This window comes from Pantherophis guttatus, chromosome 8, assembly GCF_059756535.1.
Source record: "Pantherophis guttatus breed Tessera chromosome 8, ASM5975653v1, whole genome shotgun sequence".
Classification (NCBI taxonomy): Eukaryota; Metazoa; Chordata; class Lepidosauria; order Squamata; family Colubridae; genus Pantherophis; species Pantherophis guttatus.
In genome coordinates this window covers 5,737,501-5,762,816 of record NC_142070.1, presented here as the reverse complement: position 1 = coordinate 5,762,816, position 25,316 = coordinate 5,737,501, and positions in this window count along the sequence as shown.

Below are 25,316 nucleotides of genomic sequence, written 5' to 3'. Positions count from 1 at the left end.
ATGAGTGAATGGATAACATCATCATCATTTGCCTAGCTTGGCCAACCATGATCAAAGACGCGGGAACACAAGCTGGGGAGAAAGGATCATTGAAAACCAGCATGTTTTGCTGTGTTGACTAGGACAAGCAGTAACTCGGTTAATTGTGGTTTCCATCATTGTGTGTTGTGACTCTTTGAATCAGTTTTGAATTCCTGGGGACTAATCCAGTGGTGAAATCCAAATTTCTTTACTACCGGTTCTGTGGGCGCAGTTGGTGGGCGTGACAGGGGAAGGATACTGCAAAATCTCCATTCCCACCCCACTGATACTGCAAAATACTCATTCCCTCCCCACTCCTGAGGGAAGGATACTGCAAAATCTCCATTCCCACACCACTCAGGCCAGCCAGAGGCGGTATTTGCCGGTTCTCTGAACTATTCAAAATTTCCACTACCGGTTCTCCAGAACCTGCTGGATTTCACCCATGGACTGATCCCTTCAGTGTCCTGGGCAAGGATTTTAGGAAGAGGTTTGCCATTGCTTCCATCCTAGGGCTGAGAGTGAGTGACTGGCCCAGGGTCATCTAGTGGGGTAGAACGTAGTCTGGATTTCCAGGAGGGAGGGGCTGCATTCCAGAGGCAGCAAAGCTTAGATCATTTGGAATGGAAGAAAGTGAGTTATGGTGGTTTCCTCGCTAGCAATTCTCAGAGGAAATCTTTAGTAATGCAAATAGTTACTTCAGCTTGGCAAGAGTTCTCTCCGTAGGCTATGTGATAGAAAGGGAGTGAAGACAGCTTCCCCCTAATAGTTCCCAGACCATATGATATTATGGTGCAAGTAGTCTGCAGAAAGCAGAGACATCACCCTGCCAACAAAAGTGTGTATAGTCAAGGCTATGGTTTTCCGAGTTGCAATATATGGCTATGAATGTTGGACCATGAGGAAGGCTGAGCGCCAAAGAATGGAGGCCTTTGAACTCTTGAGTTTTGCACACACAACAGAAAATCTATGCCTGAATACCCCTGATTTATGAGTGTGGTGCTCTTTATGGAATAATCTTGCTCTAAAGTTGAGTGAACTCAATGAATGTTTATGTGTTTCCGAAAGTCTCCTAGGCCACCGCACTTTCCCCTGACTGCTTAAGAATTCAATACATCTAAACCAACCAGCGCGTGAAGTTACGAGAAGTTTTGCAAGACGCAGGAGTACAGATCTCTTTAAAGCAGCGGCATCTTTTCTGAGGCTTCTGCCTAAGTCTTGGAAAAAAGAGTGTCATTAATGACACGGGTGCTTTAATAAAGCTCATGGCATTAACAAAGCTGTTGGGCTGTCTGCTAAAATAAAGCCAGGTCATGACACACCCTTGAAAGTAAATCAGGAAGCCTGTAATTGTAGAGTGTGATTGTGTGTCTGGCAAGAACAAAGAATGCTTATCTACGGGAAATATGCATGTATCAATCTTGTAACAATTCTGGGTAGTTAGAAAGCTGATAAAAGTAACAAGAGTTAGACAACTTGCAGGCCTCAGCTAAAAATTAGGAATAGAGATGGCCTACAGCCAATAAAATGTGTATTAGATAACTCCTAATTCATTAGCCAAAGTTTAGGAATAGGGACAGCTAGAGATCAATAGAACAAATTGTAGAATTATTACTAAAATGTTTATTAGATGATATTTCTCCTTATCTCGTCTTGTCCCACCTTCTCTTTTAGTGAAAATGTATAAAGCTTACTTAATCTTTTGTTCTTGGTTCTTGGCATTTTGGCCAGGAGCCCTTTTTCCTTGGGGTACTCCAATAAAAAAAACAATCAGAAAACCTGCACCTCGTGTCTGGCGTCCATCATTGTCTTCGGCACCAGGCTCAGACCCGAATTGGGGACAACAAAACGACCCTTTTTCAAACATTTGAGATGGCCATATCTTCTGGAAATTTAGACTCAGTTGCTTCAAGGCCTTCACAGGTCACCACCACAAACAAGAACAGTATCTATAAAAGGGAATATTTGAAAGTCAGGGTTGAACTGTAGGATTCTTGGTGCTCTCAAAGCTTGGTTGTTTGCTTGCAGACGTTTCATTACCCAACTAGGTAACATCATCAGTAGTAGAAGGGAGAGGGGAGGAGGAGGAGGAGGAGGAGGAGGAGGAGGAGGAGGAGGAGGAGGAGGAGGAGGAGGAGGAGGAGGAGGAGGAGACGACTAAATCATCCAGGTCATGGTTGTCCCAAAGGGGCTTTCTTGTTTTTTCAGTTGTTCAGTGCTCAGCTTTCCTTATTGTCCAACTCTCAAAGCCATACATTACTAATGGAGGGGGGTGGGGGGACATAGCTTTGACTATAGAGACAGACCTATGTTGGCAAGGTGATATGTCTGCTTTTTAATATGCTGTGTAGATTTACCATAGCTGGTACTATCACTGCAACCACCTAAATAGCTGTTTGGTAGCTTCCTGAAACCTTTTGTGTGTGGATAGAAGTCAGGAGAATGATAGAGACAGATAGAGATGATAGAGGGAAAGGGAGATGGAGACGGAGACACACAGAGAGAGAGACAGAGAGAGAACGAGAGGGAGACACAGAGACAGAGAATGAGAGACAGAGAGACAAGACTGAGAGAGAGACAGAGACAGAGACAGAGAGACAGAGACAGAGAGACAGAGAGAGAGAGAGACAGGGAGAGAGACAGAGAGACAGAGACAAAGAGTGAGAGACAGAGAAAGAGAGAGAGAGAGAGAGACAGAGAGAGACAGAGGCAGAGACAGAGAGACAGAGAGAGACAGAGAGAGACAGAGAGACAGAGAGAGACAGAGAGAGAGAGAGAGAGAGGCAGAGACAGAGACAGAGAGAGACAGAGAGACAGAGAGACAGAGGCAGAGACAGAGAGACAGAGAGTGAGAGACAGAGACAGAGAGAGAGAGACAGAGAGAGAGAGTGAGAGACAGAGAGAGACAGACAGACACAGAGAGACAGAGAGACAGAGAGACAGAGAGACAGAGAGAGACACACAGAGAGAGCGAGACAGAGGCAGAGACAGAGAGACAGAGTGAGAGACAGACAGAGAGAGTGAGAGACAGAGAGAGACAGACAGACAGAGACAAAGACACACGCAGAGAGAGAGAGACAGAGAAAGATAGAGAGAGAGACACAGAGAGAGAGAGAGAGAGACAGAAACACAGAGAGAGAGAGACAGAGAGAGAGGGAGGGAGGGAGGGAGAGAGAGGGAGAGAATTAAGGCAGAAATGATTCATTTCAGCATAGCAGGACAGAGAAACAGGAATCGTGTCAGCTGTGCGATTTTTTCAGCTTTTAGATGTAGTTGGGCTGAAGATTCCTGTCCTTGTTTTGTTTTGTTTTTTAACACCCCCGTCTGCCTTTCTCTTTGGCATTATTGATCTGAGGTTACATAATGCAGCTAAGAGAAGAGCCGGCTGTTTTGTCTTCAACCATGTTGTGTTCTGATGTTTTCAATTTGGTTTTGTTGTTCCATTAGGAAAGTGGAACTTGTGAGGACCGACCTCGGATGCACAATAAAGGAAGGCGGCCTTAATGGACTCCGGCTACAAGACAGAAGAGATTGTCAAAGAAAATTGCAGGATCTGTTTGACCTCGTCCGTTGCGCCAACAAAGAAGAGAGCACCATTTTTCTTCTCCAGGTATGTAACTTGTCCACTCCGAGAAATACTTTGTTGCTGACATCGTTCCTCTTTGATCAAAATAAATTCACCTGCTACCACAGGAAACATCTTTCTGGACTGAATATCAGAGGCGTCTGGCAGTAGGATCACAAGCTGGACACAGTTTTGAGGGAAGAGGTTGAAATAATCCTGGTTGTAGGGCTTTGTTTTCCAGACCCCTTACATATCCAGGTAGCCTTCATTTTACACACACACACACACACACACACACACTGTTGTTGTTGTTAGTTGCGAAGTCATGTCCGACCCATCACGACCCCATGGACAATGTTCCTCCAGGCCCTCCTGTCCTCTCCCATCTTCTGGAGTCCATTTAAGCTCACGCCGACTGCTTCAGTGACTCCACCCAGCCACCACATTCTCTGCCGTCCCCTTCTTCTTTTGCCCTCCATCGTTCCCAGCATTAGGCTCTTCTCCAGGGAGTCCTTCCTTCTCATGAGGTGGCCAAAGTATTTGAGTTTCCTCTTCAGGATCTGGCCTTCTAAAGAGCAGTCAGGGTTGATCTCCTCTAGGACTGACCAGTTGGATCGCCTTGCCGTCCAAGGGACTCGCAGGAGTCTTCTCCAGCATCATAATTCAAAGAGAGAGAGATATACATACATACATATACATATGTATACATTTATTCTGGCTGTTCACCACCCTGAGTCCTGCTGGAGAAGGGCGGTATACAAATTCAAACAAATAAAAATAAATAAATATACATATACATATACATATACATATACATATACATATACATATACATATACATATACATATACATATACATGCACATGCACATGCACATGCACATGCACATGCACATACCGTATTTTTTGGAGTATAAGACACACTTTTTCCCCTCCTAAAAGAGGGTGAAAATTTGGGTGTGTCTCATACACCGAATGTATCCTCGCCCACCTACTGGCCTCCACCCTTTGGCCTCTGCCTCCCAGCAATTTATTTATTTTATTTATTTTATTTATTTTATTTATTTTATTTATTTTATTTATTTTATTTATTTTATTTATTTTATTTATTTTATTTATTTTATTTATTTTATTTATTTTATTTATTTTATTTATTTATTTTATTTATTTTATTTAACTTATATGCCTCCCTATCTCTAATGGACTCAGGGCGGCTCACAACAATAAAATCCACAATAACCACAATACAAAGTTAAAATACCTAATTAAACCAGATAAAAGTTTAAAATCCATATAAAACCCCATCAGTCCAGGCCGGGGGACTTGAATAACCAAGTTTTTAATTTGCAGCGGAAAGTGCGAATGTCAGGGGCCAGGCAGAGCCCCAGGGGGAGTTGATTCCAAAGAGTGGGCGCACCCACAGAGAAGGCTCTACCCCTGGGGGCCGCCAGCCAACATTGTCTAACCGATGGCACCCTGAGCAACCAGTGCAAGTCACGCAGGAGAGGTGTTATATGAGAGTATGGCAGTGGAGTCGGATAGCGATGGGGCTGAGGAAGAACATGGGCCAGTCCTGGAGGCTGGGGAAGGCCCGGATGAGGGCTCTTCGTCGGAGGCAGAGATGGGGCCAGGGCCATCTGGGAGTGATGTGCGGATTTTAGAGCCTCCAGAGGCTGACAGTAGAGAGGCAGAGGAACAGGAGGAGCCTGTTCCTAGTGCATGCATGAGAAGAGCTGCCAGAAGGCAGGAGCAGTTAAAGCAGAGAGGACAACTCAGGAGTAGGGCCAAGAGATGATTGGCCCCTCCCATAAGGCTTAAAAGACCAGCAACGGCTCTTGGCTTCTTTGCCAGAAAACAACGTTGAGAGATTTGCTTCTTGTTTCACTGTATTTATTTCTTGTCGGCGTCTTCTGCTTCTGAACTTTTGCCAAGAAGAGCCTTTGGCAGTTTGCCTAATTATCCCAAGGTTGTTGATAAACTGAGGAATGGTGTTTTGAAGAATTTGCTTTAATTTAGTTTGGACTACGCCGAGAAGGAGTTAATTCTCAGCTGTTCTAATAAAGTCTGTTTGTTTTCGAATTGTTTGCATTTAATACTAACAACTTGGGCCTGGGTCACAACACTTGAGCTGATCAGGATCGAACTCCTGGCAGTGAGCAGAATCAACCTGCAGTGCTGCACTCGAAACACTGCACCACCAGGGGGCTCAATAATATGCAACAACAACAGCCACCTTTGAGCAGTATTTTATTCTACTGTTTTTGCAGTGCTGAAAACACGAATGGAGCCAGACGAAAATATTCACTTAAATCTCATCATTCTTGTCTGTCAAAGAGGATGGAGACCAAGTGAGAAGAATGGAAAGGGAGCTGTATCTCATAGCATTTCTCTAATGACACTTCTCACCACTGATTTGCCATTAGCAACAACTGACAGTGTTTATTACTGACCTAATAGTACTTCTGATCCCCTCTCTGCACACTCTCTTGGATTATAGGCAGCAGTTCATAAATCAACCTGAGTGAGAAGGAAAGCTTTCCCAGAACACCAAGGAGAATGAACCATTGACATTTATTATCAACAAATGATTGCCCAGATGCAATCCTATCGCACTTGGTCAAGGTCAATTGCCGTCTCCACTTAAGTTATGCACATTGTGATTACTTAATATGAATACAGGAGGAGGAGAAAAGCAGCAGCAGCAGCAGAAGAAGAAGAAGAAACAAGCAAAAGAAGAAGGAGGAGGAGGAGGAGGAGAAGGAGAAGGAGAAGAAGAAGAAACAAAAGCAAAAGAAGAAGCAGAAACAGAAAGAAGGAGGAGGAGGAGGAGAAGAAGAAACAGAAGAAGAAGAAGCAGAAGCAGAAGCAGAAGCAGAAGCAGAAGGAGAAGGAGAAGAAGGAGGAGAAGTCCGATAAAGCAGGCAAAGTCCAGTAACACAGAGATCATGGAGTATTTCCAGTTTTTGCTCGTCACAAACTGACCCGGCCACCACACCCACATATATACCCTGTGGGGTGTGGTCCAGTGACTCAGCTAATCTCTGGCACGCCTTCCCTTCTGCTGTGCACGCTTTTCCCTGCGCCTCTGTCGTAGCTCAAGCCAACACTTATCTTCTTCATCGCTGTCCACCTGTGGCTGCGGGGACGTGCTTGGCTCTGAGCCTATCGTTTGGCCTTCGGTGTCCTCCGGAGGCATTGCCAGAGAGGAGGGTCCTGGAGAGGGAGGCCTTGCTAACTCCTCTCCCTCACTCTCAGAGTCTGCATCTGTCGATAGCCCAGGCTCAGGCAACAGAGCCACAACACCTTGATTAATTTCCATCCATCGCTTCTTGTCCTGCCTTCTGGTGCTTTGGAGAATAGCTTGACTCCCTCTTCTTTGTGGCAGCCCCTCAAATATTGGAAGACTGCTATCATGTCTCCCCTAGTCCTTCTTTTCTCTAGATTGGCCATATTCAGTTCCTGCAACCGTTCTTCGTATGTTTTCGTCTCCAGGCCTTTAATCATCTTTGTTGCTCTTTTCTGCTCTCTTTACAAAATGTGCAAAAGTTTAGGAGAAACCTGCTTACTGTGTTAAAAGTTGAAGCCAGTTCTGTGATTGTGTGTGTGTCTGTGTGTGTGTGTGTTGTGTGTGTCAGAGGAGGGAGCAGAAAATAAGAGCATCGTTTTAAGTCTCTGTTCATTAACTGTTGCATCAAAAGTGCCGAAGCTGCAAGTATATAACTTAGTTCTTTTACAGCTTTATTTTTTTATCGCGCATTAATTTAGGCTTTATTGCTATTTATTTTTTCCATAGTGTGATAAAGGGAATCTTATTTGTGAAGCAGTTTAATGCTATTTTTGTACTTTACATATTTCAACGCTCAGACAAATATATACTGTGAGTGCAGATATATATATATATATATATACACACACATACAAAAAAAATAAACAAACACCACAAGCAAACATTTCCCTTCCTTTTATTTTATTTTGTTTGCAGCTAGCGTATATTTTGCCTTTGTGGAAAAAGCCAGTTTGCCTCCATCTGCCTCTTTCGTACCACACTTTCTTTTTCAAAGGCCAAAATTCTTTCCTACATCAATGGTTTTTCTGAGGCCATCTGAATACAGGCAGTCCTCGACTTACAACCGTTCATTTAGTGACCATTCCCTGAAAAATGGGACTTATGACCCAACTAGGTAACATCATCAGCAATAAAAGGGAGTGGGGTTTGTGGAGAGGAGGAGGATGGGAGGAAGAAGACCGTGGGGTTCTTGGTGTTCTCTAAACTTGGTTGTTTCCTTGCAGACATATGTCAGGGTTCTGACGGATGCCCTAATTAAATCATGAGCCTCGAGCCAAACTTCAAAAGAAATCCAGTTATTTATTAGGAGCTTCATGTCGGCACGTTCCAAGTGAAGCCAACTCTGACCCCACGGAATTTACGACCCAGGCATGACCCTGTTTCCCCCCTCCCCCTCCCAGGGTGTGTCATCAGTCACATTTGCCAACGGAGCAATTTCGCGAGTTGTAGAGATCACTCCCCTCCGGCTGCTGTGGGTAACCCTGGGAGACAGCCTTGAGAGAGATATGTCTGGAATGTCCTTTTGTTTTTGGCTGCCGTGCTGCTTCACCGGGTTTCCCATCCCCCTTGCCTATGGCAACTTGAGAGCAGGCCAGGGATGCTTTGTGAGTTGATAATATCATTATGTACTGGATATAGGAGGTTGGACTAGATAACTTTCTTCCAACTCTATTATTCTATGTTCGTTACCTGACTGTGTAACATCATCACTGCTAAGAGTTATTAGGAACTGTGGAGAGGAGGAGGAGGAGGAGGAGGAGGAGGAGGAGGAGGAGGAGGAGGAGGAAGAGGAGGAGGAGGAGGAGGAGGACGACGACGACGACGACGACTATAACTGGAGACACAAACTTGTGATCCAGGATCTTGATTGAGCCAGATTTTTTTTTAAAGGCTCCAGGTCTTTTTCCCCCCCTTTCCTTTTATTCAGAAACAAAACAAGAAAGCAGCAAATTGGAGATAAGCTGAGCTTTGTCAGCTTGGAGCCTCACTAATTGTTTTGCATTCTTTCATGGATGAACCTCTCTAAGGCAAGCGTAACGTAGCGTATCTTTCTGCACTTCACACGTTTTCTCCCCCAGGCCTTGCATTTATTTGTTGAAACAAGTCAATCTTAACGCTGTAAGATGTGTGTCTAAAATATAAGTCACCTCCAGAGTTCGATTTACTACTCCTATTATTACCCCCGGTTCCATAGGCTCACAAGGACGAGCGTATGAAAACAGCTGTTATTTTATTGGCTTGCAGGTGATTTTCTGGCAAGCAAACCAACAGACCACGATGTATCTTGAATAAACGCTCTGTAGTCCAGGGGTGTCCAATCTTGGCAATTTTAAGGCTTGTGGACTTCAATTCTCAGAATCCCTCAGCCAGCACGGGCATCCAATAAGGCTGTTTTTAGATGTATATGTTATCTTTTCTCTATGACTGGGGTATCAAACAGGGATGAGCTGCTGGCGGTTCGCAGAGGTTCGGGAGAACCTATAGCTAAGATTCTGTGCAGTTCGGAGAACCCCCAAATCCCACTCCTGGCTGGTCCCGCCCATCCCTCCCCTCCCAAGAGTCCCCACGTGGCCCATTTTGGATGTGGGTAAGTGCAGAGGCTCGGGGAGGATGAAAAACAGGCCTACCGGAAGTTCGGGAAGTTCGAAAACAGGCCTGTTTCTGGCCTCCAGAGCCTGAGGAAACCGTTTTCGCCATCCTGGAATCTCGGAGAAAGACTCTGGAGCCCGGGGAGGGCAAAAACACCCCCACCCCAACTAGGCCACACCCGCCATGGTCACACCCACCCAGCAACCAGGCAGAGAAAACCTTGCTAAAATTTTTGACGCCCACCCCTCACATTGTCACGGTGGCATCACGTAACGTGTTGGGACTTCTTTCCCCTTCACTAAATCGGGAGTAGGCATAGCCAGCGCGTGACGCATCATGGCCTGGAACTGGCTAACCATCTTAGCCCACTGAGCCTCCAGGCACTGGTACCTGGCCTTGTACTCCTGCAAGTCTTCCCTCTGCTTGGAAAGCCTATGCTCCTAGTCCTCAGTGAGGGGCTTCTGCTGAGCCTTCTTCTCGGTCAGATCCAATTTGAACTGAGCTGTTTTGCCAACTCTTTCTCGTGGGGGCTGCTTAGCTCCAACAACTGCTTCCTGTCGGGGCCCTAAGGAGCTCAGGTGGGCAGGTGAGGAGTGGGAGGGGAAGGGCAAGTAGAGGCTGTTGAGGCGCCCCTCAACGTGAGTGACATTGAGTTGACCACACCCGTCCAGTCACATGACCACCTAGCCACGCCCACCCAGCCGGTCATTAGGCAGATCATGTTAGTGGTCCGCTGGATTTAAAATTATGAATTTAGTGGTCCCTGAGGTCTGAAAGGTTGGGGAGCTCTGTTCTAGAGTCTCAACATCTTGGCTGACACAGTTGCGGTGCTGAAATTCCAATCAGATTCTTATCATGTGTCCATGATAATTGCTAATTAAACGAATCGAGAAAAAGCTCTTCTGTCTTCTATGGGGTCCTTGGTGCTCTCCACGCTCGGTGGTTTTCTTGCAGAATATGATTCATTATCATACTATATAACATCATCAGTTCACTCGCTTCTCTTTTCAGGTCTTAACTGCCACTGCTAAAAGTGAAGGTTAAATTGATCCATGATTTTAGCAAGTAAAGGCAATTTCCAAACACTATTTCCAGGTCTTTTTCTATTCTTATTTTTATTTTTTTAAAGCTTCCTTGCATAATGTCCTTTTTTCTTCGCTTAAGAAGATTATGTCCCTTATATGGGAGAGAGAAACTAAATAATACTTTTTTTTATAGTTTCCCAATTTAAACTAACAAGAACTCCAATCAAAGGATTAGAAATTACTTGTAGAAGTAGGAATAGGCTTAGTGTTAAATTACACCTACCAGTCAAACTATTGTTGCAAAAAATAATAATTTTTTTTTTCTTTACAAAAAAAAAAAAAGCTGGCAGGGAGCTGTTAATGAGGCTTCTGACATTTTATAGCACAAATCTGATGTAAAACTTTTAGATAATAAAGAGGCATATAAGGGAAAAAAATCCTCCCTTGAAATTTGTGACTTCATTCATGTGGGCAGCTAAGAGTAAAAATTGCTACTCCCTAGAATTATATTCAGCATTAACCGTAGGAGAATATAACTTTTTTTTTCTATTTCCCCAGTAAATCACCATGAATAACTATTAAAACAAGAAAGAAAGATAAATTGAACTAGAAAACTAGTTTCGGTGAGGCATCAAAAAATTAAGCAAGCACACACAGCTAGTTAGCTAGTGAAAAAGACACTCCAAACTTATTTTAACCATTTTTAAAAATATATTATTGTTATGATTAAATGGCACACATGCGACACTATCAACCATGGATAATAAACCACAGTGGCTAAACTCACATGTTTGCCAGCAGGAAACAAGCCAGATCATGCTAAATATAAACCAAGATTTAAAATGTTAGTATATTCACACAACATGAGAAACCACAAACTTTGTATCTATGGAGATTCTCAATCATCCAGCTCATGGTTCTCCCAACGGTGTTTTTTTTTTCCCCAAAAAAATGCAATTGATCTTTCTTAGTTGTTTTTTCTTCGAAAACTTTTCCTTTCTCATTCAAGAAGCTTCTTGGATGAGAAGTGAAACATTTTCAAAGAAAAAAAAAACTCAAGTCCATTTGCCTTTTGGAAACAGAACTTGAGGGACACAAAGCTTGTATTTCAAAATTGTGGATATAGTTTGACATGTAAACTCAGCTACTAGCTGTTTATTCAGTAGCCATTTGTTATTGTTAGTTGTGAAGTCATGGCCAACCCATTGTGACCCCATGGACAACGTTCCTCCAGGCCTTCCTGTCCTCTACCATCCTCTGGAGCCCATTTAAGGTCATGCCGACTGCTTCAGTGACTCCATCCAGCCACCTCGTTCTCTGCCGTCCCCTTTTTCTTTTGCCCTCAATCGTTCCCAGCATTAGGCTCTTCTCCAGGGAGTCCTTCCTTCTCATTAGGTGGCCAAAGTATTTGAGTTTCCTCTTCAGGATCCGGCCTTCTAAAGAGCAGTCAGGGTTGATCTCCTCCAGGACTGACCAGTTGGATCGCCTTGCAGTCCAAGGGACTCGCAGGAGTCTTCTCCAGCACCAGAGTTCAAAGATATATATATATATACATATATAAATATACATATACATATATGTACCGTATTTTTCAGAGTATAAGATGCACTCCCCCCCCCAAAAGAAGGTGAAAATTTGGGTGCGTCTTGTACACCGAATGTAGCCCCGCCCACCTGCTGGCCGCCACCCTTTGGCCTCTGCCTCCCAGCAATTTACCTCCTTGCAGCAAACAGCAAACAGCCTGTATTATCTTCAGCACAGCCTGATTAGCACAAGCAGCTGATTGTCGGCCTCCTGACCCTCAGCTGTTTCAGGCTGCAGGGATTGCTATTGCCTATTATCGCGCGGGCCTCAAAGAGCAGTCAGGGTTGATCTCCTCTAGGACTGACCGGTTTGATCACCTTGCAGTCCAAGGGACTCGCAGGAGTCTTCTCCAGCACCAGAGTTCAAAGGCCTCCATTCTTTGGCGCTCTATCTTTCTTTATGGTCCAACTTTCACAGCCATACATTGCAACTGGGAAAACCACAGCCTTGACTATACGCTCGTTTGTTGGCAGGGTGATGTCTCAGCTTTTTAGTATGCTGTACTGTAGCTTTGCCACAGCTTTCCTCCCCAGGAGCAAGCGTCTTTTAATTTTTTGGCTGCAGTTCCCATCTGCGGTGATCTTGGAGCCCAGGAATATAAAATCTGTCACTGCCTCTATTTCTTCCCCATCTATTTGCCAGAAATTGAGAGGGCCGGATGCCATGATCTTAGCATAGCCTAATACTTTTGTGTTGTCCCAGGGTCACGTGATCCACTTTTGTGACCTTCTGACAAGCAAAGTCAATGGGGAAGACAGATTCACTGAACAACCCTCTTACTAACTTAAAAACTGGCAAGAAAGGCCATAAAATGGGGCAAAACTCACTTAACGACTGTCTCGCTTAGTAACAGAAATTTTGGGTTCAATCGCGTTCATTAGTTCAGGACTACCTGTATATTCTGTTATTCTGAGTTATATAAAAATCCTGTAAATCTGAATTCTATCTCGGTTTTCTAAGCCATGATACTCTTAACCAATATTAAGCTCCACTAGAATATGAGAAATCGTTTTGCTGCTTTAACCCCTCTCTAATAACGGCACGGAAACACATCGCAACCAAATTGTCATGATTTTCAGGTACGCTTCCAAAGCTGTGCTTTTAAATTTAGACCATCTTGCTTGTTTCTAATCTAATTAGCAGCCTGCAGTGTGTCAAGTCAAATAATTCTGAGGATTTGTTTTGACAAGGTATATTCCCCCTCTGAACTTGCCACGTGCCAGTTTCACAATGAGTGGTTTGTCTTAAAAAGATCTGTTTTGACACGGTTTTCTAAATTTAAAGCATGCTGTTTTCCTATACAAGTTTCCCAAATTATGCTATTTTCTATAGAAAGTGAAACAGAAATGAATGGAATGGAATGGAATAAATAGGAGTGGAATGGAATGGAATGGAATAGAGAATAGAGAATAGAGAATAGAGAATAGAGAATAGAGAATAGAGAATAGAATAGAATAGAATAGAATAGAATAGAATAGAATAGAATAGAATAGAATAGAATAGAATAGAATAGAATAGAAGCTGGAAGGAATCTTTGATGCCTTCTAGGTCAACCTCATGCCCGTAACAGAGAAAGAAAGAATGAAAGAAGGAAGGAAAGGAAGGAGGGAAGGAAGGAAGGAAGGAAGGAAGGAAGGAAGGAAGGAAGGAAGGAAGGAAGGAAGGAAGGAAGGAAGGAAGGAAGGAAGGAAGGAAAGAAAGAAAGGAAAGGAGGTGGGAGGAAGGAAGGAAGGAAAGGAGGTGGGTAGAAGGAAGGGGAGGAAAGGAAAGAAAAAGAAAGAAAGAAAGAAAGAAAGAAAGAAAGAAGGAAGGAAGGAAGGAAGGAAGGAAGGAAGGAAGGAAAGAAAGAAAGAAAGAAAGAAAGAAAGAAAGAAAGAAAGAAAGAAAGAAAGAAAGAAAGAAAGAAAGAAAGAAAGAAAGAAAGAAAGAAAGAAAGAAAGAAAGAAGCCAGGAGATTATGATGTAATTCTTCAGGTCTGATCATTTCTCATTGCCTTTCAAATGAGATCTCCTTTCTTAGAAAACTTACCTTCATTTAAAGAAGTTGAGTCATTTGGCCAGCAGATAAGGGAGCTTCTAATTGCTTCAATATAGCAGCAAAATCAAAATAAATGAGATTTTATTCACAGGCGCCTGGAGGAGGAAAGAAAAGTGGAAAGGAATCTCAGCCAGCACTGACATTTGTATACAGGTGAGCAGGTGGAGAAAAAAAAAATGAGAGGAGAATTTTGATGCATCATCTTCATTCTTGCTGAGTCATCACTTCAAACTTTCCCACAGTTTACTCCTTGGGAAATAAGAGAGAAGGATCATTAGCAGGTTTATTTTATGAGAGCTTGTTCAGATTGTACTCAACTTTTGAGTCAAATTAAGGGACTTATTTGTTTGTTTTACAAAGTTTTATAAGGTGCTCCTGTAGAAAGTCAGCTCCCCCACACGCACCCTCCTAGAGAATGAAGTATTTGGGGGAATATTAAAAAAGGCAGGATAGAATATTTCCCCTAAAGGAGAAATGGGAAAAAAATCTTAAGAGAAGCAGAAACCAGCTCCAGTTTCCCTGCCCCTAAGCAGAAACTGAGGAGGCCAACTTTTAGAAATGCAGATTTGGTAATCCATTCAGAAAGACTGGGTCAGACAGAAACTCCAGATAAGCAACACAATTAGGCAAGACAAGATTAGCTCAGATAAACACTTAGGATTTGCATTTCCCCTTTTGCCTATAGAGCCAGCCATGATCCTTACATGACCCCATAGGAATCAAAAAGGTATGAAAACCCACCCTATTCTCAACTCCATTTTCTCAGCTGTCCCAGAACCGCACACTGTGGTTCTGTTCATTAATAAACTTTCTTTCCAATCAGCCTCCATTTTGTTTCCAGCGCCTTTCTCCAGGCTTGGAACTGAACCAGATGGATTTTTCTTCCTACACTCCGTTGGCCATGGTTGCATTCAGTTCAACTTTTGTAAATTCAGTTGAAAAACAAATAATTAATCTAACAATATAGACAGCCGCAATCCCGCAAATCTTTCAGGGTGAACAAAAACATGTACAAAATTATCTGTAGGAATACAGATAATCTTCGATTTACAACCAGTAGCTTAGTGCAGGAGTCAGCAACCTGCAGCTCTGGAGCTGCATGTGGCTCTTTCACCTCTCTGCTGCGGCTCCCTGTCACTCAGAATATGTGTCACAACCGACAATGTACGACACCCGCTGGCACGCGATTTATTGAGCTTTTCAACACCCACACACACACCCCATACCCCCGGTAGGCCAACCATGGATAAATCCAAGAAAAGAAAAGTTTCAGAAGAAAACAGAACGTTTAATTCGACTACATATGCTAGTTTTGTGGCCGCTCAAGAAATAGTCAGGCACGGGAAGGGTTTTGTGGCTCCCGGTGTTTTCTTTTCTGTGGGAAATGGCTCTTTGAGTGCTTAAGGTTGCAGATCCCTGGCTTAGTGAATGTTCAAAGTTGCGACGCCACTGTAAAAGCGACTTAGGACCATTCTTCACACTTATGACCAGTGCAGCATCCCCATGGTCACATGATCAGATGCTTGGCAACCAGTTCATATTTACGACGGTTGCAGTGTCCTGCGCTCACATGTTCCTCTTTTGTGACCTTCTGACAATCAAAGTCAATTGGGGGGGAGGGGGGGAGAAGCCAGGTTCCCTTACTAACTTAATAACTGCAGTGATTTACTTAGTGATGGTGGCAAGAAAGGTCGCAAAATGAGGCAAGATTCACTTAGCAACTGTCTCACTTAGCAATAGAAATTTTCGGCTCAGTTGTAAGTCGAGGATTATACCATGAATCAATTTTCTGTTTAAAATATCCCTAGTAGTATTACGGTAATAATACTACTAATATTACGGAGGAGAATTGCAATGCTGATCTGGCCTGACTAGGTGGCTCAGTGGCTAAGACACTGAGCTTGTCGATCAGAAAGGTCGGCAGTTTGGCGGTTCGAATCCCTAGTATAGGTCTCCTGTATGAGGAGGGGGTTGGACTAGATGACCTTGACGATCCCTTCCAACTCTGTTACTGTTACTGCCCTCGAAGAAATACAGTTTGACACCCCTGCGCTAAAGAATCCACATTATGACTCCACCAGAACTGGGAAGCCAATACCTTTCAATGAATAAACGCATAAAATAATGTCTTGGAGTGATTTAGGAATTCAGGCTTAATTTTTGAGCTGCAGTCCCTATGCGGCCCCACAGCTTTTAAAACAGGTTCAACCTTTCTAAAAACCCATTACCCATAGGATATGGCTCCTGTTTTTAATTAATTGAGAGGGTTGAACGTAGCCTTCCAAAAGCTTGGCTAAATCCCCTCCCAAAAAAGTTATTATTATTAAATACCGTCTTTCAACGTTCCAGAAGGAGAAAAAATATTAAATATACGACTGGAAAATAACTGTGTTCAGTAAATCTAACTTTAATTAACTTTAAATGTAAATGTAAATCCAATTTAGTTTATCGATCGGCTTTTTGCAAGGAGGCGCCCTTAATTTTTCATTCAAGAAATATCATTATATCGTTCTGTGATATAATCTGGATCCAAACTTTCTTACAGGAGCTTCAAAACCAGAAACCATATTTTTTAATATATATATGGTGGTATTTCATTTTACCCATTCATGTCCATCTTCCGCTCTCTCCTCGCCAAAAAAATGTTTGCATGAAAGCAGTAAAATCTCTCCATCTAAGACAAATTATGTAATTATCTCCGTCTCCGACCAATCAAATTATTAAAAGCATGCATGGCTCTATTTATTTCAAAATCCTTCACTGCGGGCTAAACGGACACGCACACACACACACACAAACACACAGATTTTCACCACAAATGAAACTCTAAGCCAACGAGCTGACTTAGTAAAATCCATCTTGATTATTCCAACTGCCAGCCGACAACCAAACAAAAGGGAGAGGAATTTTGGTCGTGTTTCAAAAAGAAGTCGCAGAAATGAATTAATTTGAACGGACTTGATTAGATTTAAGAAGGGAGATTAAGAGAGAGAGAAAGAGAGAGGCTTTATCTTCTGGGTGCTTTGGGGAAAATAGCATTAGCTGATTAAATAGAATATAGACTTGATGGGTTGGTGGGGAAGAAAGGCGATTACGGACCAGAATTGGTGAGATCGTGTGTTGCAGGAACGACGGGATCTATCTATTGACTAAGAGTATTTAGAGAGAATATTAGTAGCTTAGGGTTGAACTGTGGGGGTCCTTGGGGCGCTCTGAGGTTAGTTGTTTTCTTGCAGATGTTTCATGACCCAACTAGGGAACATCATCAGTACAAGAAGAGGCTTGTGGAGAGAAGGAGGAGGAGGAAGGGGAGGAGGAGGAGGAGAAGGAGGAGGAGGAGGAGAACTGTAGGATCTTTGGTGCTCTCTGAGGTTGGTTGTTTTCTTACAGACATTTCATGACCCCACTAGGGAACAACATCAGTACTAGAAGAGTTTTGTGCAGAGGAGGAGGAGGAGGAAAGAGAGAAGACGAGGAGGAGGACTGTAGGATCCTTGGTGCTCTCTGAGGTTGGTTGTTTTCTTGCAGATGTTTCATGACCCCACTAGGGAACAACATCAGTACTAGAACAGTTTTGTGTGGAGGAGGAGGAGGAGGAGGAGGAGGAGGAGAAGGACTGTAGGATCCTTGGTGCTCTCTGAGGTTGGTTGTTTTCTTGCAGATGTTTCATCACCCCAGTAAAGAACAACATCAGTACTAGAACAGTTTTGTGCGGAGGAGGAGGAAAGAGGAGGAGGAGGTGGTCCTTGATGCTTGATCAAGAGGGTCCTTGATCCTTGGTTGTTTTCTTGCAGATGTTTTATTACCCAACTAAGAACATCATTAGTACTAGAAGGGAGCAGGGTTTGTAGAGTAAAGGAAAAGGAGGAACACAACAACTGTGGGGTCCTTGATGCTCTCTGTGCTTGGTTTTATCCTTGCAGACATCCCATTACCCAACTAAGTAACATCATCAGTGCTAGAAGGGAGTGGGGTTTGTTTATATACAAGTGTAAATACAGAAAGTACAATATAAAAGCCTAACCAAGGAACCACCAAGAACATTCCCGTTGACACTGACAGAGCAAGCCACCTGTACATAAACAAAGAGCAAATCCCACTCCCTTCTAACACTGATGGGTGAACGGCAGCATTGTATCGGCATTATACAGGTGGTCTTTGACTTACAACAGTTCATTTAGTGACAATTTGAAGTTACAACGGCAGTGAAAAAAGTGACTTATGATCGTTTTTCACACTTTCCATCCATTGCTTCTTGTCCCGCCTTGAGGTGCTTTGCAGAATAGTTGCACCCCCCCCACCCCACCCCATCGGAAGATCCTAATCATGTCACTCCTAGTCAGTGGTGGGATTCAGCCAGTTCGTGCCGGTTCAGGCAAACTGATTGTTAAATTGCTGGCTGGCCCCTCCCCTCCCTGCCCCTTCCAGGAGTCCCCATGCGCCCTATTTTGACTTCCAGGAGGCTGCAGGGAGGCCTACTAGGCCCAAAACGGGCATCAGGGTATGCAGCATGCCGCCCCCCCTCCTGTGGCCCATTTTTGCTCCCAAGAGGCTGCATGGAGGCCTATTAGGCCCCAAACGGGCATCAGGGTATGCAGCATGCCACCCCCTTCCTGTGGCCCATTTTTGCTCCCAGGAGGCTGCAGGAAGGCCTACTAGGCCCAAAACGGGCATCAGGGTATGCAGCATGCCGCCCCCCTCCTATGGCCCATTTTTTGCTCCCAGGAGGCTGCAGGGAGGCCTACTAGGCCCAAAACAGGCATCAGGGTATGCAGCATGCCGCCCCCCCTCCTGTGGCCCATTTTTGCTCCCAGGAGGCTGCAGGGAGGCCTACTAGGCCCAAAACAGGCATCAGGGGGTGCAGCATGCCCCCCCCCCCCCCGTGGCCCATTTTTGCTCCCAAGGGAGTGCAGGAGGCCAAGTGCTGCCTGTCATACCCCTTGGCCACGCCCACCATGGCCACACCCACCCAGCTGTTCATTAGGGCAAAGAACCGGTTGTTAAATTATTTGAATCCCACCCACTGCTCCTAGACCTTCTCTTCGTTCGACTAGACCAGGGGTCAGCAACCTGCAGCTCTGGAGCCGCATGTGGCTCTTTCACCTCTCTGCTGCAGCTCCCTGTCACTCAAAATATGCATCACAACCACCAATGTGCAACACCCGTCAGCATGCGATTTATTGAGCTTTTCAACCCCTGGTAGGCTAACCATGGATAAATCCAAGAAAAGAAAAATTTCAGAAGAAAACAGAATGTTTAATTCAACTACATCTGCTAGTTTTGTGGCTGCTCAAAAAATAGTCAGGCAGCGGAAGGGTTTTGTGGCTCCCGGTGTTTTCTTTTCTGTGGGAAACGGCTCCAAATGGCTCTTTGAGTGTTTAAAGTTGCAGAGTCCTGGATAGACATACCCAATTCCTGCAAGCATTTTTCGTATGTTTTATGTCATCTCATATCGGGATTCTGGGTTTATAAACTTTAATGTCCTTTTGGAAAAAGGGAAGAACTGATCCTAGCCTTGAGGTGGGAAGTGTTTTTGTCTGGCAGAAGCTGACTTTTCCCAAATACAACAGACACGGCAACTTCTTCTTGCTTCATCACACTTCCGTGTCTCCAGAGACAAAAAAACCCCCAATTCTTCTATTAGACACAATCTAATACGCTCCATTGTCCCTACTAGATAAGATCGCCGGAGGGAACCAGATTCTTTATCTAATTTATAGCCTAATAGATTTGCAATATAATTTCCGTAATTCTGGGGATGAATTCTATCCATTGTTGTTGGTGGTTTATTTTTTTCCTCCAAATGATCCGCAAACTAGGAATGATCCTTGCAAGAGAAGTGGTTTCCATTTTGCAGATCGGGAAGCAACATATATGTCATTTACCAAGGGAATGTAGCTTGAAGAGGAACTTAAAAAAATAATCTCCCACAGTGATAGCATAGCAGTTTATTAGTTCTCCTACAGCTTCGCCATATGTTTGCACACACCAAATGGCTTCTATTTTGGTCTTTGAAATCTGCGCTGGTATCTACTACTTTACTATTTTAAAACCTTGAACAATCCGATTAATTTATGGCCAAAAGGCCTCAAAGCAATTTACAAATATAATCTAAACTTGACATCGGATAAAACAGTTGCATAAATAAAATATTGCATAAATATTTATTATTTGTGCAATAATTATAAAATAATATAATTATAACAATAGGCTTAAAACCCCGCAGCTCATTGATTTGTTACTAAAAGCCTTTGATTTTTTTTATAGCCATAGTTAAAACTCTGGCTGGTGCCACTTCTAATCTTAGGATTTTCATCTTCAAATAACATTTTTACCTACTCAGAAATATCTCTTCCTGCTTTAGATTTTTCAAATAGGCCAGATAGCTTTCTGCCCAAGATTCTTATAAAATTCCCAATAAAATAAATTACAACCCACCACTTCAGGCTCAATACCATTACCATTTTGGATTTAATTCTGTTTTAAACGTATTTTAATGTTTATATTGTATGTTTTTAATTTTGTCTGTTCACCGCCCCGAGTCCTTCGGGAGAGGGGGCGGTATAAAAATCTAATAAATAAATAAATAAATAAATAAATTACAGGGACAACATATTTTAAAGAAGGTGATTTTTTGGAATCCACTGTGTAGCGTATTTAATGGCAGCGCATTTAATGTGATTTCTGAAAAGGCTAGTCTATCTCTACTTAAATTTAAGTCATTCCAATGTTTAGGGAGTAGAAAATATATCTGTAATTAATTCCAAATGTCGCAGGTGAACTGGATGTTTGACTGTAGTCTTATTTCCTGAACCGAATTAGCCCAGTCTTTAGAACGATCTATCTCCAGAGATACGAGTGATCTCAGATCTCCGGACTTTTCGTCGGGACCTAAAAACTTACTTTTTTCAGCTAGCCGGGCTGGCCTGATTCCATGTTGGTTTTAACGTTTGATATTGATTTTAATTGATATGTTTTAAATTATGGGCCAAATTCTATTTAATTAGTTTTAAATAATTATTTTAACTTTTGTGTACAAATGTTTTTATTTTGGCTGTTCACCGCCCTGAGTCCGAAAGGAGAAGGGTGGTATACAAATTTAATAAATAAATAAATAATAAATAAAATAAATAAATAAATTTGATACAATGAATGGCTGATGATATGCTCCTGGAGAATAAATAATTAGGATCAATGCCAATCTAACTAATCTTTGGAGTCTCCTGCTTAAACCACATATCTACAAAGAATTCATAAGGGGTTTCCTGAAGTAGTCATTCCTTATTTTTCAATAAGGAAATATTGAAAATAAATAAATAACATATATTTGTAACAAGCTAATATGGGAATACATAACACCAGATATGTCACTGGAAGGCAAATCACAAAACCGTGTCTCACTTATTGTGGCTATGTCATGCAGTGGAATTCAGTAGAAAAGGCAATGATGAACACAGAACATCATCAGAGATGGAAGGGACCTTGGAGGTCATCTAGTCCAATCCCCTGCTCTAGCAGGAGATTCTACACCATTTCAGATAAATGGCTGTCCAGTCTCTTCTTGAAGGCTTCCAGTGATGGAGCACCCACAACTTCTGAAAGCAACTTCTGTTCCACTGGTTGATTATTCTCACGAGGTCCCGTTGCGAACCGGTAGTAAAGATAAGTAGAACCCACCCCTGCAGGAACTGGGTAGGTCTAGTTTGATGAAGAGAAGGACTAGGGGAGACATGATAACAGTCTTCCAATATCTCAGGGGTTGCCACACAGAAGAGGGAGTCAAGCTGTTCTCCAAAGCACCTGAGGGCAGGACAAGAAGCAACAGGTGAAAACTAATCAAGGAGAGAAGCAACCTAGAACTAAGGAGAAATCTCCTGATGGTGAGAACAATTAATCAGTGGAACAACTTGCCTCCAGAAGTTGTGAATGCTCCAACACTGGAAGTTTTAAAGAAGATGTTAGATGCCCATTTGTCTGAAATGGTATACGGCTTCCTGCCCAAGCAGGGGGTTGGACTAGAAGACCTCCAAGGACCCTTCCAACTGTGTTATTTGGTTATTTCTGTTAAGAATTAAGGGTGACATGATAGCAGTGTTCCAGTATTTGAGGGGCTGCCACAAAGAAGAGGGAGTCAAGCTATTTTCCAAAACACCAGAAGGCAGGACAAGAAGCAACAGATGGAAATTAATCAAGGAGAGAAGCAACCTAGAACTAAGGAGAAATTTCCTGACAGTGGGAACAATTAATCAGTGGAACAACTTGCCTCCAGAAGTTGTGTGTCAGCACTCCAAACTACATTCGTTCCAGTGCTGACATAAGGAGGAGAAGAGGGGGCAGCTGGCAAGGGGACGCTTGACTTTTCACCTACTTATTTTCCCTGAAGATAATATCCCCTAGGAGATGGGATGGGAGGGGGGACATTCCTGGGAGCTGAAGTAGTAGATATGGGGAGAGTGACTTGGAAGATGGCCAATGAGATGCAGAGAATTGGGGAACGGAAAGGGAAGGTTTGGGGTCAGGAAGTCAGTGTTGGTTATGACGTAGTCGGGGACAGATTGTCGTGCTTAATAAATAAAAGATTTCATCAAAGACATTTCATCAATGTTTGGAAATGCAATTTATTTGAGACGACACCGAAACCTGACATTGTGAATGCTCCAACACTGGAAGTTTTTAAGAAGAGACTGGACAGCCATTTGTCTGGAATGGTCTAGGGTCTCCTGCTTGAGCAAGAGGGTGGACTAGAAGACCTCCAAGGTTCCTTCCAACTGTGTTAGTCTGTTATTCTGATCTTGTTGCTATTCCTCCATTGATGCAGCCTAGGACTGCATTGGCTTTTTAGGCAGCCTTTTTCATTCACTCTCAAGAGAGGAAGGCAATTCGTCCCACATGTATTTATTTTTAAGTAGGGAAAAAAATCCTTACTGCCACAATAACCGTAGATCAGTGCAAAGAGCGGCTGGGGCCCTGTCCTGCCCTTTAAAAAATTGGAGCAACGTTTGTCTTTCCCCTGGAGAAATTCAGAGGAACTTTCTGGCTTGAAATGCGTTCATCGCATTTCTTGGAAGAGAATTCTCGAGGGTCATTTTTGACCCTCAGATGAAGAGGTAAGAAAAGAAAGAAGAGATGAAAAATGAGAGGCAATGTTTTCTCCAGTTTCTCGAGGTTGGTTGGTCTTTGAAATTTATTTATTTGTTCCCTTGTCAGACCTTGACATCTGTGGATGAGAATTAAATAGAAGCGTTGTGGTCCGCCAGCAGTCTATGGAGCTGGCCGTGGAGTCGGACAGTGAGGAGGCTGGGGAGGAACATGGGCCAGTCCTGGAGTCTGGGAAAGGCCCGGGCGAGGTCTCTGCGTCGGAGGCAGAGATGGGGCCAGGGCCATCTGGGAATGATGAGCAGACTCCAGAGCTGATCTGTCCCCGTCCACACACACACACAAACACAGCCAGCCGAGGGTTAAGGAAGCACTTGGCACACACCCAGGTCTTTATCTCCAACTTGGCAGCAATATACACACCGTCTGCCAAGTGCTTTTATTTCCACAGAAACAGAAAGATAATATACTCAGCGTACAAGAGTCCAACAGAATTAATATTCCTCTCCGCAGTTTCGGACGATGCTTTAGTGACTATCCAAGGTTTATTTTTGTTCGTCACAGGGATCACTGGCCACCACCCTCTATTATATAGTCTCTGGGGTGTGGTCCAGTGACTCAGTTCTAATCCCTAGCATGCCTCCTGAGCTGCTGCAATCGTTTATCACGCCTTCGGAGGCGTGCGTCCAGGAATGACGTCTCTCCCTCACTCTCATCTGAGACACCTGTCTCCCGGCTAATCTCCTCTTCCTCGGCCGGCTCCTGAGACAGTGCCAGAGGGGAGGGGCCTGGAGAGGGAGGCCTGGCTGACTCCTCTTCCTCATGCTCGGAGCTTTCTTCCTCCGATGGGATAGGCTCAGAGGGCGGGGCCACAACAAGAGCCTCCAGAGTCGGACAACAGAGAGGCAGAGGAACAGGAGGAGCCTGTTCCTAGTGTGTGCATGCGCAGAGCTGCCAGAAGGCAGAGCAGCTAAAGCAAAAAGGACGACTCAGGAGTAAGGCCAGGAGATGATTGGCCCCTCCCATAAGGCTTAAAAGACCAGCAATGGCTCTTGGGCTCTTTGTCGTAAAACAACATTGATAGATTTGTTTCTTGTCTTGCTGCATTTATTTCTTGTCGGCGTCTTCTGCTTCTGAACTTTTGCCAAGAAAAGCCTTTGGCAGGTTGCCTAATTAGACCAAGGTTGGTGATAAGGCTGAAGAATTGTGTTATGAAGAATTTGTTTTTATTTAGTTTGGACTACGCTGAGAATGAGTTAATTCTCAGCTGTTCTAATAAAGTCTGTTTGTTTTGGAACTGATTGTGTCTGATAATACTTACTTGGGCCTGGATCACAACAGTTACTAATTTAACAACTGCAGTGATTCGCTTAACAATTGTGGCAAGAAAACTCACAAGATAGGGCAAACTCACCTAACAACTGTCTTGCTTAGTGACAAAAATGTTGGGCTCAATTGTGGTTGTAAGCCAACTGTTGACAAAATCACAAATGAGGAGGTGATAAGCCGCCTGGGAAAGCCAAGGGAAATCATCAAAACCATAAAAAAAAGCTAAAGTTAGAATATTTTGGACATGTGAAAAATACGGCATATTTCACTTAATCCTCCAAGGAAAGATTGAAGGCCAATGAGGTCCAAGCAGAAGAAGAACATCATAGCTTCAAAATTTAAGGGACTGGTTTGGACAAAACCCAACAGCACTTTTTTGTGTGGCTGTTGATAAAAATTGGAACGCTGTTACCTTCCCACTGAAGTGGTACCTATTAATCTACTCGCATTTGCATGCTTTCAAACTGCTAGGCGGGCAGGAGCCGAGGCAAGAACAGGAGCTCATGCTGTCGCATGGTGCTCAGGTCTCAAACCCAGGCTGTCAGCTTTCCAGCTGACAAGCTCAGCATCTTTAACCTCTGAACCATGATGCCCCTTTCGATAGAAAATCAGAACAAATACAAATTTGCATGATTCTAACCTTTAGCCAATTTGTATTTGCAGAAATTCTTTCTAATATTTCCTAGTGCTAAGCTGAATTGTAAGAAGTGATTTAAAAGGAAACTTGCTTATGAAAGGCATTTATTAAAGACCACCTAGGGAAAAAAATTGTAATAGAATTCTCTGAGGAGAAAAAGAGAACGAATATTTGCAAAACACTGCAGTTTAAAAATTGATGGATGTTTCATTCATTCGTACCTCCCAAACTGTTAGCCATTTCTTCTGTAAATCATAGAGGTAGGAAAAAGGATCAAATCTACCAAGGATGATAAGATAATAGATTGCTGACAAAAAGGTGCTAAATACACCTGCATTTAGTTGCAAAGATTCTGTAATCTAATTT